Raw genomic sequence first — 14,009 nt, 5'->3', positions numbered from 1 at the left:
TGCATGTTCATGACTGTTGTCGCTCTCTAGCTGGTCGCTTCCCAGTCTTTTGCTAGCCTTCACTTGTACTAATCAGGAATACTTCTTGTGCATCCAACTCCATAAACCCCAAAGTTATTTCATATGAGTCCACCATACCTACCTATATACGGTATCTACCTGCCGTTCCAAGTAAATTTGTATGTGCCAAACTCTAAACCTTCAAATAAATATCATGTTTTGTATACTTGAATAGCTCATGTATCAACTAGGGCTGTCCGTATCTTCCATGTTAGGCGGGTTATTCTCAAGAGGAGTGGACTCCGCTCCTCACTCACGAGAAAAGGGCTGGTCACCGGGATGCCCAGTCCCATGCTTTATGCAAACTAAATCAAAATAATTGCAAACAAAACTCCCCCTAGGACTCTTGTTAGTTGGAGGCACTCGTTGTTTCGAGCAAGCCATGGATTGATGCTTGTTGGTGGAGGGGGAGTATAAACTTTACCATTCTGTTTGGGAACCGCCTATAATGTGTGTAGCATGGAAGAAATCGCCATCTCTTGGTTGTTATGTTGACAATGAAAGTATACCGCTCAAAATATTATTCACCTCTATTTCAAAACCGAGCTCTGGCACCTCTACAAATCCCTGCTTCCCTCTGTGAAGGGCCTATCTATTTACTTTTATGTTGAGTCATCATCCTCTTATTACAAAGAACCAGTTGGAGAGCACCGCTATCATTTGCATTCATTACTGTTAGTTTACATTGAGTATGACTTGACTGGATCTCTTTTACCATGAATTACAATGTCTAGTCAGTCCTTGATCTTTAAAGGTGCTCTGCATTTATGTTTTGCGGTCTCAGAAAGGGCTAGCGAGATACCATCTTGTTATATCATATTATGATTGTTTTGAGAAAGTGTTGTCATCCGAGATTTATTATTATTGCTTGCTAGTTGATTATGCCATTGATATGAGTAAACATGAGACCTAAGCGTTATTGTGAATATGGCTAGTTCATAATCTTTGCTGAAAACTTGAATGCTGGCTTTATATATTTACAACAACAAGAGCAAACATAGTTTGTAAAAGTTTTTCTTTATCACTTTCAGTTTATCAACTGAATTGCTTGAGGACAAGCAAAGGTTTAAGCATGGGGGAGTTGATACGTCTCCGTCGTATCTACTTTTCCAAACACTTTTGCCCTTGTTTTGGACTCTAACTTGCATGATTTGAATGGAACTAACCCGGACTGACACTATTTTCAGCAGAATTACCATGGTGTTATTTATGTGCAGAAACAAAAGTTCTCGGAATGACCTGAAACTTCACGGAACATCTTTTCGGAAATAATAAAAAATCCCTGCAAAAGATGAAGACCAGGGGGCCCACACCCTAGCCACGAGGGTGGGGGCGCGCCCCCTACCTCATGGGCCCCCTAAAGCTCCTCCGACCTCAACTCCAACCCTATATATTTGGTTTCGGAGAGAAAAAATCAAGGAGAAGGATTCATCGCGTTTTACGATATGGAGACGCCGCCAAGCCCTAAAACCTCTCGGGAGGGCTGATCTGGAGTCCGTTCGGGGCTCCAGAGAGGGGAATCCTTCGCCATTGTCATCATCAACCTTCCTCCATCACCAATTTCATGATGCTCACCACCGTGCATGAGTAATTCCATCGTAGGCTTGCTGGACGGTGATGGGTTGGATGAGATTTATCATGTAATTGAGTTAGTTTTGTTAGGGTTTGATCCCTAGTATCCACTATGTTCTGAGATTGATGTTGCTATGACTTTGCTATGCTTAATGCTTGTCACTAGGGCCCGAGTGCCATGATTTCAGATCTGAACCTATTATGTTTTCATCAATATATGAGAGTTCTTGATCCTATCTTGCAAGTCTATAGTCACCTATTATGTGTTATGATCCGTTAACCCCGAAGTGACAATAATCGGGATACTTACCGGTGATGAACGTAGTTTGAGGAGTTCATGTATTCACTATGTGTTAATGCTTTGGTCCGGTACTCTATTAAAAGGAGGCCTTAATATCCCTTAGTTTCCGCTAGGACCCCGCTGCCACGGGAGGGTAGGACAAAAGATGTCATGCAAGTTCTTTTCCATAAGCGCGTATGACTATATTCGGAATACATGCCTACATTACATTGATGAATTGGAGCTAGATCTGTGTCACGCTAGGTTATGTCTGTTACATGATGAACCGCATCCGGCATAATTCTCTATCACCGATCCATTGCCTACGGGCTTTCCATATATTTTTCTACGCGTATTTACTTTTCCGTTGCTATTGCTATCATCACTACAAAATACCAAAAACATTACTTTTACTATCATTACCTTTTGCTACCGTTACCACTACTATCATATTACTTTGCTACTAAATACTTTGCTGCAGATATTAAGTTTCCAGGTGTGGTTGAATTGACAACTCAGCTGCTAATACTTGAGAATATTCTTTGGCTCCCCTTGTGTCGAATCAATAAATTTGGGTTGAATACTCTACCCTCGAAAACTGTTGCGATCCCCTATACTTGTGGGTTATCAGGTCCTTCTTGGCGAGTGTGGCTGGGTTAGTGCGGTTCTGATTACTACCTGCTCCGTTCCCGTTTCCATTCTTGGGGCCACTGTGGTTGTGAGAACTCCCTCCATTGTGGGTGTGATCTCCATGGTTATGGACAAGTCCTCCCGAGTTCGGGGTTAAACGAGGCTTTTGCTGAGCTTCTGAGTTGTACCTCCCTTGTCCATACTTCCTTTTGCGACTCTCAATCTGCTGCTACTTCCCTTCAATCATAAGAGCCTTGTCTACCAACTCCTGGTAGTTGTTGAATGTTGCCACCATCAATTACATGCTCATCTCATCATTCGGCCCTTCCATAAACTTCTCCTGTTTTGCGGCATTGGTGGCCACATCATCAGGGGCATAACAAGATAGCTTACTAAATTCATCCATGTACTGCCCCACAGTACGGTTCCCTTGGCGTAAGTTGCGAAACTCACGCTTCTTCATGCTCATAGCTCCTGTTGATACATGGGCTGTGCGAAAAGCCTGCTGAAACATGTCCCATGTAACAGTGGCTATAGGATAGGTGACAGTGTAATTCTCCCACCATGAGGCTGCTGGTGCATCCAACTGTTGTGTGGCAAAATGCACCTTCTCAGCATCTGTGCATCCTGCAGTGGTTAACTCCCTTCCAATCCTGCGGAGCCAATCATCTGCCACTATCAGTTCGCTGCTGCTAGAAAACACCGGTGGCTGCAGCCTCAGAAAATGGGCTAAGTTGTCAACTGGTGGTGGTGGCGGTGGGTTGTTGTTGTTGTTGTTGTTGTTGCCCTAATTCTGAGCTAACAACTGCATCAAGGTATTCTGTTGCTGGATCAACTGAGTGAGCTCCGGTGGAAAGGTAAATCTGGGGTCACGTCTCGGAGGCATCTGAGGGTTTAGAGGGAAGAGAAATAGAATAGAATGAGGTCTACTGAGAAAACACTACCCATATGCACATGAGGCAAACACAATCATAACACTCAATCAATCAAGCAAGGGCATACAATCGGTCTAGAACTATCATTACAAAAGTGCTCGGACTATACTATATACATGGTGGAATTCTACTACTGATATGGTGGTCGTCTAGAAAAGTTGATCGGTAGAAGACTCCATGATATCTGCGCCAGCTTCATCAACATAGTCATCATCACTATCGTCGGGGTCCGAGTCGGTGTCGTCGACGAGGATGTAGTCTTCAGAATGAATCTCCTTGGGTTCGTCGTCTTCTCCTCCCGGCGCGGGGTCTCCCATGAATACTCCTAGCTTCTTTGTCAGGTCGTCATTCATCTCCACTAGTACCGTCATCTCCTCCTCGTATCCGTCGCGTGTAGACTTGAGTTCTTCTTCCAGCTCGATGATCCTTGTCATGGCCTTCTTCAGGTCTATCATGCCTGCGCACATCTGGTTCTCCTAACGATGTATGTGTTGGTTTAACTCCTGGATGAAAGCGGCAATTGATCTATCCTTCCTGATGCTGATCATCTCCCATTGCTCATCTCGGCGCCCACAAATCTGGTAGATAGTATCCTTAAGATCCTTCTTGTAGACTTCTCCAATGTGTCCCATGATGATGTGGGTTGCCATACTCTTTCCTAAACTCCAGGTTGGTGCATCGAAGGAAAACTCTATGGGCTCAGTGACTGGCATGAATGTCCTTCTTGGAACTTGAACTCGAATCATCCATCGCTCATCTTCTGGTAAAGTGGCATTGTAAGTCCCGGTGAAGCTTGGTATTCCAATGTTCAGATACTTAGTGACTTCCTTCAAGTGTCGTCCAAAAGGTGCTTCTTCATCCGGTTGTGCAAACTTGTTCCTTGCGCCCGCCATCCTAAAGAGTAGAAAATGGAGAGGAGTCAGAAATGAGAAGAGAGTAGTGATCTAGGGCTTAGCTTAGTGGTCGTGTCCTACACTCAGCGTGTGCTCTGATACCATCTTGTAGCGACCCGACCTCAAACGGTAAAGTCTCTGTGTTTCTGTGTCATCCCTGGATCGGTAATGCTGACACACAAAGTACTCAAACGATTTATAACAGAGTAGCAATCACACACTTATTACATCGAATGTCTCCAAAAGAGAACTTATTACAATAATATGGCTTAAGGCCATCTAATACGATAACAACGGAAGGCTTGGAAAATAAAGTGAGTGCATCAACTCCAACGGCATAGCTGAGCTACACGACAACGACCTAGCGAACCTTACTCCTCGTCCGAAAAGTCTACAACATGATACGTTGCAGCCCGAAAACAGGTCAGCACATGGAATATGCTGGCAATGTAACACAGTAGAGCAATGCACATAATAATGCTAACACTATATGCAATATGGTTGGTGGAGGCTGTATGGTTAATATGTTTTATGCGAAAAGCCATTTTTTCCTACAACAAAGGAATAAGTTTTATTTTAACTATCATGGTAGTTGAAACATCATTGAGAAGGTTCCTCCAACTCAATCCCAATTAAAGTAATTCATTAACCCATCCAATTGAGTTAGGGTGATGAGATACAATAGGATAATCCAAATATTAGATACTCAAGATGTCCATAAACGGGGACACGGCTAACCATGATTAGATTGTACACTCTAGAGAGGTTTGCGCACTTTTCCCCACAAGACTCGATCTCCTCCGTTGGATTTCTCACACTTCATGATGTTTGAGATACGGATGACCGAGACACAGTCTTTCAGAAGCATTAACTCTTTACTCTGGGTGGATAGTTACACCTACTTTCCCTCTACATATGTTATCCCACCACTGAAAGAGGTCACACAACTTATTCAAACTATGCCAGAGCCCATAATGGCTTGTGGCTGCACACGGAAGTTTCTAGCATGAATAGTCTTATGATCCCTTTGAGCCTGGGTGGCGGACTCTAGGATGATCACACGGGTACTCCGGGATATCCTAGGACAACACTGGATTCTCTAGGTGCCCAAACAAGCAATCCACCCAGATGTGTATTAAAGTTGCCACCTTAAGTTGAACCATTAATTAACAATCTCACATCTGTCATGGATACACTCGAACTCAATCCACGTCTACGAGCATAACATAGCAATGAAGACATAACGCAGAAGTAACTCCCGAGGGTTTGATAATAAAACAGGTAATAGGTTCTACCTCATTGTCGGTGTCAAAATCGGCGGATCTCGGGTAGGGGGTCCCGAACTGTGCATCTAAGGCGGATGGTAACAGGAGGCAGGGGACACGATGTTTACCCAGGTTTGGGCCCTCTTGATGGAGGTAATACCCTACTTCCTGCTTGATTGATCTTGATGATATGAGTATTACAAGAGTTGATCTACCACGAGATCGTAGAGGCTAAACCCTAGAAGCTAGCCTATGGTATGATTGTGTGTTGTCCTACGGACTAAACCCTCCGGTTTATATAGACATCAGAGGGGGCTAGGGTTACACAGAGTCGGTTACAAGGGAGGAGATCTACATATCTGTATTGCCAAGCTTGCCTTCCACGCCAAGGAGAGTCCCATGCGGACACAGGACGAAGTCTTCAATCTTGTATCTTCATAGTCCAACAGTCCGGCCAAAGGATATAGTCCGGCTGTCCGGAGACCCCCCTAATCCAGGACTCCCTCAGTAGCCCCTGAACCAGGCTTCAATGACGATGAGTCCGGCATGCAGATTTGTCTTCGGCATTGCGAGGCGGGTTCTTCCTCCGAATACTCCATAGAAGATTTTGAACACAAGGATAGTGTCCGGCTCTGCAAAACAAGTTCCACATACCACCGTAGAGAGAATAATATTTCCACAAATCTAATCTGCTGACACGTTTGACAGCATGACATCATACCACGGCCCGGTCATTATTCGAACCGTTTTTTCTCAACCAGCTACTGCACTTATCGCGAGGTGGTTTCCTTGGCACGTCTTTGTCGAAGCAGAGATCGTGTCCCCTTATCACAGGATTCTCATCAATACGGATGTGGGTAACCCAACCGTGCCATCAATTACAGCGCTTGGGGAATGAGAGGTTTTTCCAGGTGAGTGGGGAGGCGCATCGCCTCTTCCGCCCTTATAAAGGGACAAGGATTCACTCTTTTCACCCACGCCTTCTTCCCGATTCATACCCTTCTGCTCAGGCTCTAGTGCCCAAGCGTTCACCTTCTCTGCCCACAAAAGGTCTTCCAAAGATGTCCGGATCCAGAGCAGGAGGCAAATGGATGGCCTCTACCGTCCGAGAGAAGGATATCAAAAAGCTTCGGGAGGCCGTGTATCTGGCCAAGAAAATCAGCCACCGTCTCCTAACGGCGGGACAGATCGTCCCCACTCCGGAACCCCATGAGAGGGTTGTATTCCTCCCTCACTTTATCTGCGGGCTAGGGTTTCCCCTCCACCCATTAGTTCGTGGCATCATGTATTATTATGGGATCGATCTTCACGATCTGTCCCCTAATTCCTTCCTCAACATCTCGACATTCATTGTCATGTGTGAGGCTTTTCTCCGCATTTCACCGCACTTTGGTTTATGGCTGAAGGTTTTTAATGTGAAGCCCAAGGTGGTGGGCGGCGAGCAAGCCGAGTGCGGGGGCGCTATGGTGAGCAAGATGCCCAACGTCATATGGCCAACGGGAACCTTTAATGATTCTGTCAAGGAGTGGCAACAGCAGTGGTTTTACATCACTGAGCCGTGCGGCAAGGAATGGGCCGCCTCTCCCGAGTTTCGATCCGGCGCCCCTCTGCGGCTTACATCCTGGGTTAAGAAAGGCCTGTACTGGTCCTCGTCCGACGAACTGTCGGCGCTCCGGACACGTGTTAAAGATATGGGAGATAAGAACATTGAACTTGTCAACGTAATCCAGGTGATGTTAGTCCGCCGGGTACTACCTTGTCGACACCAGACTTCCAATCTATGGGAATTCGATCCGGCCAGGCACCAAACCTTGCGAGGGTTCTTCGACTCCTCGCACAAGGACATTTGGAAGGTGCTTTTCAAGTCCAGCAAATCATGGCCGGACTCCACTGAGGACCGCATGTACCAACTGTCCCGCCCTGCAAGTTCGGTGAGTTTATCCAACTTTTCTATCCGCATGACCCAAAGAAAGCGCTTAATGCGTGTTATTCAACTCTCCCAGGGCTGGACGAAGAAGGCGGAGTGGATCCATTGTCCGGCCCCGCTGCCCAAAGACCCGGCCATCCCACTTCTTACGAAGATACTGGTCCTGGCGCCTTACAAGGTGCCAAAGAAGACGGCCGAGAAGGAGGCCAAAAAGACCTGGGGCAGCCTTTGTCGCCGCGGCACTTCGGACACAATATCCGAAGGTTCTGATGCCCATGCCGCCTCCGAGGAGGACGAAGAGGACAAGGAAGATGAATCCCCTGCAGGGGGAAGAAGGAAGAGGACGGCCTCCGCACCCTTGGAGGCCGAACTGCCCAAAAGGGGAAAGGCTCCTCTTTCGGAGGAGTCCACTGTCGCCGCCGACAGCGACCTGGCATGGGATCCCAGGGCCCAGCCCCTGGTGAACTCGTAAGTATATAAAATCCGAGTACGTTTAAGCATCCGGACCTCATCGTGGCTTAGTATTTTAGCCTGAGCATATATTTTTTGTAATCTGGCGAGGTCTCGTACCAAACAATCCTCATCAGAGGACCTGCTGAGCTCAAATGCTATGGAGAGCAGGACGCCCCCAAAGGCCCCTTCCTCCAAACAGGTGCATAACACCGAGGCTTCATCCCAGAAGGACCCCGGCCAAGGAGGAAAGGAAGAAATCATGAAGGCGGCGTCTGGAGGTCAAACCACAGGGGCCGGACACGTGGGGGGAAAGATTCCCATGGGGTCTAATGGCGGGGGAGATCCTAAGTTCGGCTCCCCACCGGATGCGATTCCAGAGACCTATACGGCTCCAGAATCAAGAAGGCAGCCTCCTTCGGCTGGAGGGGGCATGCCTGTTCCGCCGGCGACCTCTGTCCATCCAGAAGTGTTGGATACTTTGTTGGTGGCGTTGCAAGACGCCTCCATCGTTGATGAACACCGTGCCCTTATGGGTGCGGTGATTGAGAAGATTCAGTTAACTGAGAGTGGACTAAACGAAGCCTGTATCAGCCTTATAAGAGGCTTTGAGGTATGTTTTATGAGTTGTCGAAGAGTGTCATAGTATAGATAGTATCCCCTGATAAACTGTTCGGTGAAAGAACCGGACAGGGGATCGAATTGATGATCGCAGGAAGACTCATTGAATGACATTGATTTCTCTTCTGTTTCAAGCAGGTACCTGTAGCGGCTGCTGCCTCTCGTACCGCGGAGATCTCCGGACTGAATCAAAGTATGGAGCGGGCCATAGAAGAACTTGGCCAATTGAAAATGCAGTTGAGGGATAAACAAGGTATGCACAAGCATTGCGCGCATTTATTGTGAAATAAATGTTCAGTATGAAATAAGCCGCATAATTTGTGCTAGGGGTTATGACCGAAGTCGAGGCTCTCAAAAGGGCCGTTGCCGAGGCCAGAAAAAGGTGGCCACAGAGCGGACTCTTCATGAGAAACACGAGGCCAGAGTTATTAAAGATGAACAAGAGTTGCAAGAGGCCATAAGTAAATGTGAAACCTTGGAGAAGAGTTTAATGGAGGAAGAGACCGAACTCACCAAGGCGTGTCAAGCCACAAGCGATGCCCGGGGGGAAACCCAAAGCGCCCTGCAGGGGATCCAAGAGGCGAGAAAGATCGCGGCGGGCAAGGCTTTTCCCATGTAAAGCAAGTATTTGAAGGGAAAACTATGTTTCCGATTTTGAATCCGGATTTCTCAAGTGTATTTGCCAAGCTACCTTGCAGCATATTAGATGCCGCCCAATTCTACCGAGCCGAAGAAAGGAACATCGCAGATAAGCTCTTCTGGTCGTAGTATTTGGCGCCGAATTATCCGGTACCTTTTGCCAATCAACTGAAACAGCTGATCGAACTGCATAAGGCAGCGGAACTAGCCATGAAAGATATGGTTGTCCGGCTATGGCCTGCCGAGCCGATTCCAAGCAGCTACTTCGGGCTCGTGAGGCGGCTTGTAAGCACTTGCCCTCGACTTGACGTCATCAAGCGGTCGGTCTGTATAGAAGGAGTGCGAATGGCCTTCGCCCGTGCAAAGGTGCACTGGGGGAAGATGGATGCCGAAAAGCTGATGACTGGAGGACCGCCAGAGGGGAAGGAGCACCGCAAGCCCGAATTATATTATGAGAGTGTCCTGAAAGGATCCTACCTTGAAGCGGAGCTATGCACCAAGGACATTATATTTCCATGAATGCCAATCACGTTGTCCTTTGTAATGTTTGAACAAGGTCATTTATTTGTCGCTTGTTATATAAAAGTTTACCCTCCTGTGTGGCCGTTTTTATATTAAACCTGAGAGTTGGATAGTCATCGGCTTCTGCCCCCACGTAAGAAGTACGGGGGTGTTCGGGATAAACCTGAGCACTCTTTATCCCAGTTTTGGGTCCTTCGAAGGAGGTGCTCAGCACAACGAACCAGACAGTCGGACTATAGGGCTTTATCACTCTCACTTAGCCATAGGAGCTTTAGTATGGTCGGTGCAGCCCCTTGTGTTTGGAAGACCGTACTAGGGGCTCTATAAGCGCCTAATCGGAGAAAAAACCGATCCATCACACGCTGCATTGGTTATGGCATTATGCGGGAGAAATCCTTAAAGATTTTGTAACCGCTCGAATAGCTGACCAGCTCTCGCCGTATCATGACAGTCTGTTTTTGGCTTTCTCTACTGAGGTGCTCATCCGGAAGAACCGGGGCACAATCGCAGTAGTTCTCCCAGTGCTACCTTAGCCGATATAGCGGAACGTAAGATACCAAAACATGGGAGCCGGGCAAACCCAACTATTGACCCAAGACATGATTCGGAGCTGATGCATATAATGCTATAGGTTCAGGGTGCCAAACTTCCATGAAGGTGTTCGGACTTTTATTGCCGTGTTACGGGAAAAACGAAGCCCCTAGCATATTTAAGGCATATCGCTGTGTACGGATGCCACTGCTGTGACCAGGGGGAAGAGGTTGAGTGCGGATCCGTAATATAGCCGGACGGTCACTGCGGGGAATGTCTAAGGATTCCCTAACGCGTTCAAGCTGCCTCCGTGTAGTCTGTCCTGGTCGGTGCAAAGGTGAACCTGCGAAGGAAATATAAGAAATCGCCCCCTTTCGAAATCGTCCGAGCAGTGCTTGATAATCACTGCGGAAAGGGGGTGATTTCGAAGATTAACTCTTCGATACGGTAATTTTCTGGTGATCCAAAGATTACCTCAGGGGCAATGGAGCCTGTACAGCTAACCTCCATACCCGGTATGATGCCTCTAAAAGTGGCTTTAGTGGGTTTGGTCGCCGAATGATCGATGCCCATCCTGCGCATTGTGTCCTGGTAAAGCAGATTTAAACTGCTACCTCCATCCATAAGGACTCGAGTGAGGTGGAACCCGTCTACTATTGGGTCCAAGAGGATTAGTGCGGCTGGATTACCCTGATTGGCGTTAACCGGACGATCCGTGCGGTTGAAGGTGACCGGCCCTAGTTTATATTGTGGGACAACTAGTTCCGTTGAGTCGCCATCCCTAAGGGTGCATATCTGGTCCGAGTTGGCAATTTGGGTGGTATTTACCACATTCACCGATTGAATATGGGGGGGGGAGTTTCTTTTGCCCTCCTGTGTTCGATGATCTGGGCTCTTCATCGCTGTCGTCGCTTTGAGATCCCTCTTCGTCTTTGGCGCCAGCCTTGCCAGCTTGTTTGAAGACCCAGCATTCTCTGTTGGTATGGGTGGCTGGCATTTCTGGGGTGCCAAGAATTTGGCATTGGCGATCGAGTATGCGGTCCAGACTGGATGGACCCGGATTTTTATTTTTGGGTGGCCCTTTCCGCTGACCAGACTTTGAGCCCCTGAACCCGGCATTAACTGCCGTATTTTCGGCGTTTTCACCATATTTGCGGCGCTTGTGTTTGTTGCCTCGTGGTTTGCCATTGCTATCCCTGGCTTCTGATATGCCAGGTTTGCTTGTTGTATTGGTACTACGAGCCAACCATCTATCCTCGCCCGCACAAAAGCGGGTCATAAGTGTCGTGAGGGCTGCCATGGATTTTGGCTTCTCTTGGCCGAGGTTCCGGGCGAGCCATTCGTCACGGATATTATGCTTAAATGCCGCTAAGGCCTCTGCATCCGGACAGTCGAGAATTTGGTTCTTCTTGGTTAGGAACCGGGTCCAGAATTTCCTGGCCGATTCCCCTGGCTGCTGAGTTATATGACTTAAATCGTCAGCGTCCGGCGGTCGCACATAAGTGCCCTAGAAATTGTCCAGGAATGCCTCTACCAGGTTCTCCCAACTTCCGATGGAGTTTGCTGGCAAGCTATTGAGCCAATGCCGAGCCGGCCCTTTGAGTTTTAGTGGGAGATACTTGATGGCATGTAGGTCATCCCTGCGGGCCATGTGAATGTGGAGGAAGAAGTCTTCTCATACCGTGAGGTCTGTAGTACCATCGTATGATTCAATGTTTATGGGTTTAAACCCTTCTGGGAATTCATGATCCATTACTTAATCAGTGAAGCATAAGGGGTGTGCGGTGCCTCTGTGCCGGGCTATATCACGACGCGGTTCATACGAGTCTTGTCTGCCGTGTTCGGCTCGGCCGGATTTGCTTTTAGTGTATCCGGCGTGACGATCATCGTCGCGTGTTGGTGCACGCCCCCGTGATCCATAGATCGATCTTGCATGTTTTGCCTTGTTTTCCAATATGTCTCGCAGGTCCCGCGTGTTGCCCCGGGTCTTGGCATTTTTGTTTGATTGCCATCGGGGTGCGGGCTGGACTTCGGGCTGAAATGCCTCTCTGTCTCGGCCACGAGGTGGCCCGTCATCTGCATCATACGCTGGTGATGTAGGTTTCAATGCTTCCTCTTCGAGGTGAGGTAGCAACCTGCGCTTTGGGTAACTCTTGGAGGGGCGCTCGAGTTCGTATTCCTCGGCCGCAAGGACTTCAGTCCATCTGTCTGCTAGCAAATATTGATCAGCTTGAAGCTGTTGTTGCTTTTGCTTCAAGCTATTTGTTGTGGCCATAAGCCGGTGCTTGAAGCGCTCCTGCTTGACGGGATCCTCAGGCACGATAAATTCTTTGTCGCCGAGGCTCACCTCATCTTCGGAGAGAGGCATGTAATTGTCCTCCTCTGATTCTCCATCTGCTGCGCGCTCTAGAGGGCTAGCTAGCTTGTTCACCCTCCCGCTCTAAATCGTGCTGGAGGGGATTGTTGTCATCTTCGGCACTATCCGGAGTGTTATTGTCTCTTGTGCCGGTATCACTACTTTTGCTATGGCGGGACTTAGAGCGGCGCCGCTAACGTTGGCGCTTGGGTTGCTTCTTGGAGGGGTCATCCTCCGCTGTCTCATCGCCATTGCCTTCTTTGGGGGTGTCCACCATGTATATATCATATGACGAGGTGGCGGTCCAGCGCCCTGTGGGCGGTGGTTCCTGTTCGTCTCCTGCATCGTCGTCCATACCATCGATGTCTTCGGAGTCGAAGTCGAGCATGTCGGTTAAATCATCGACAGTGGCTACTAAGTGGGTGGTGGGTGGGGAGCGAATTTCTTTGTCGTCCGCATCCCATTCTAGCCGGACATAGTTCGGCCAAGGTTCTCCTGACAAGGAGAGATACCTTAATGAATTTAGCACGTCGCCAAAAGGTGAGTGCTGAAATATATCCGCGGAGGTGAACTCCATGATCGGCGCCCAATCGGATTCGATAGGCATGGACGTAGGTGGCTCGGAGTCCGTGCCCAGAGACAAATCCAGTGGTTCGGCAACGCTGCTCTCGTCAGGGGTGAAGTCAGTATCCAGCTCTATCGACACTGAGAGTGCGGCTTCCATGGCGAGGTCTATCCACCCGTCCTCGGATGGCGCAATTTGCTCCGGATTGAAGGCCAGAGTAGTTGCAGGTGTGATCTCCCGAACACTGTCCGATGGCAGAGCTAAATCATGCTCGTCGTGATCGTGCGGCGCACCTGGTATAGGCTCGAATCCGTCGAAGATCAAGTCTCCGCGGATGTCGGCAGTGTAGTTTGAGTTTCCGAATCTGACCTGATGGCCAAGGGCGCAGCTCTCGATCTGCTTCAGATGGCCAAGCGAGTTGGCCCGCAGTGCGAAGACGCTGAATACGAAGATCTGTCCGGGGAGGAAAACCTCACCCTGGACCAAATCATTACCGATGATCGAAGGAGCCATCAAGCCTTACGGTGACGGCATAGTGGAACTCTCAATGAAAGCACTAATGTCGGTGTCAAACCCGGCAGATCTCGGGTAGGGGGTCCCGAACTGTGCGTCTAAGGCGGATGGTAACAGGAGGCAGGGGACACGATGTTTACCCAGGTTCGGGCCCTCTTGATGGAGGTAATACCCTACTTCCTGCTTGATTGATCTTGATGATATGAGTATTAAAAGAGTTGATCTACCACGAGATCGTAGAGGCTAAACC

This window comes from Triticum aestivum, chromosome 2A (assembly GCF_018294505.1).
Source record: "Triticum aestivum cultivar Chinese Spring chromosome 2A, IWGSC CS RefSeq v2.1, whole genome shotgun sequence".
NCBI classification, from domain to species: domain Eukaryota; kingdom Viridiplantae; phylum Streptophyta; class Magnoliopsida; order Poales; family Poaceae; genus Triticum; species Triticum aestivum.
Note: the sequence above shows the minus strand (reverse complement) of the source record.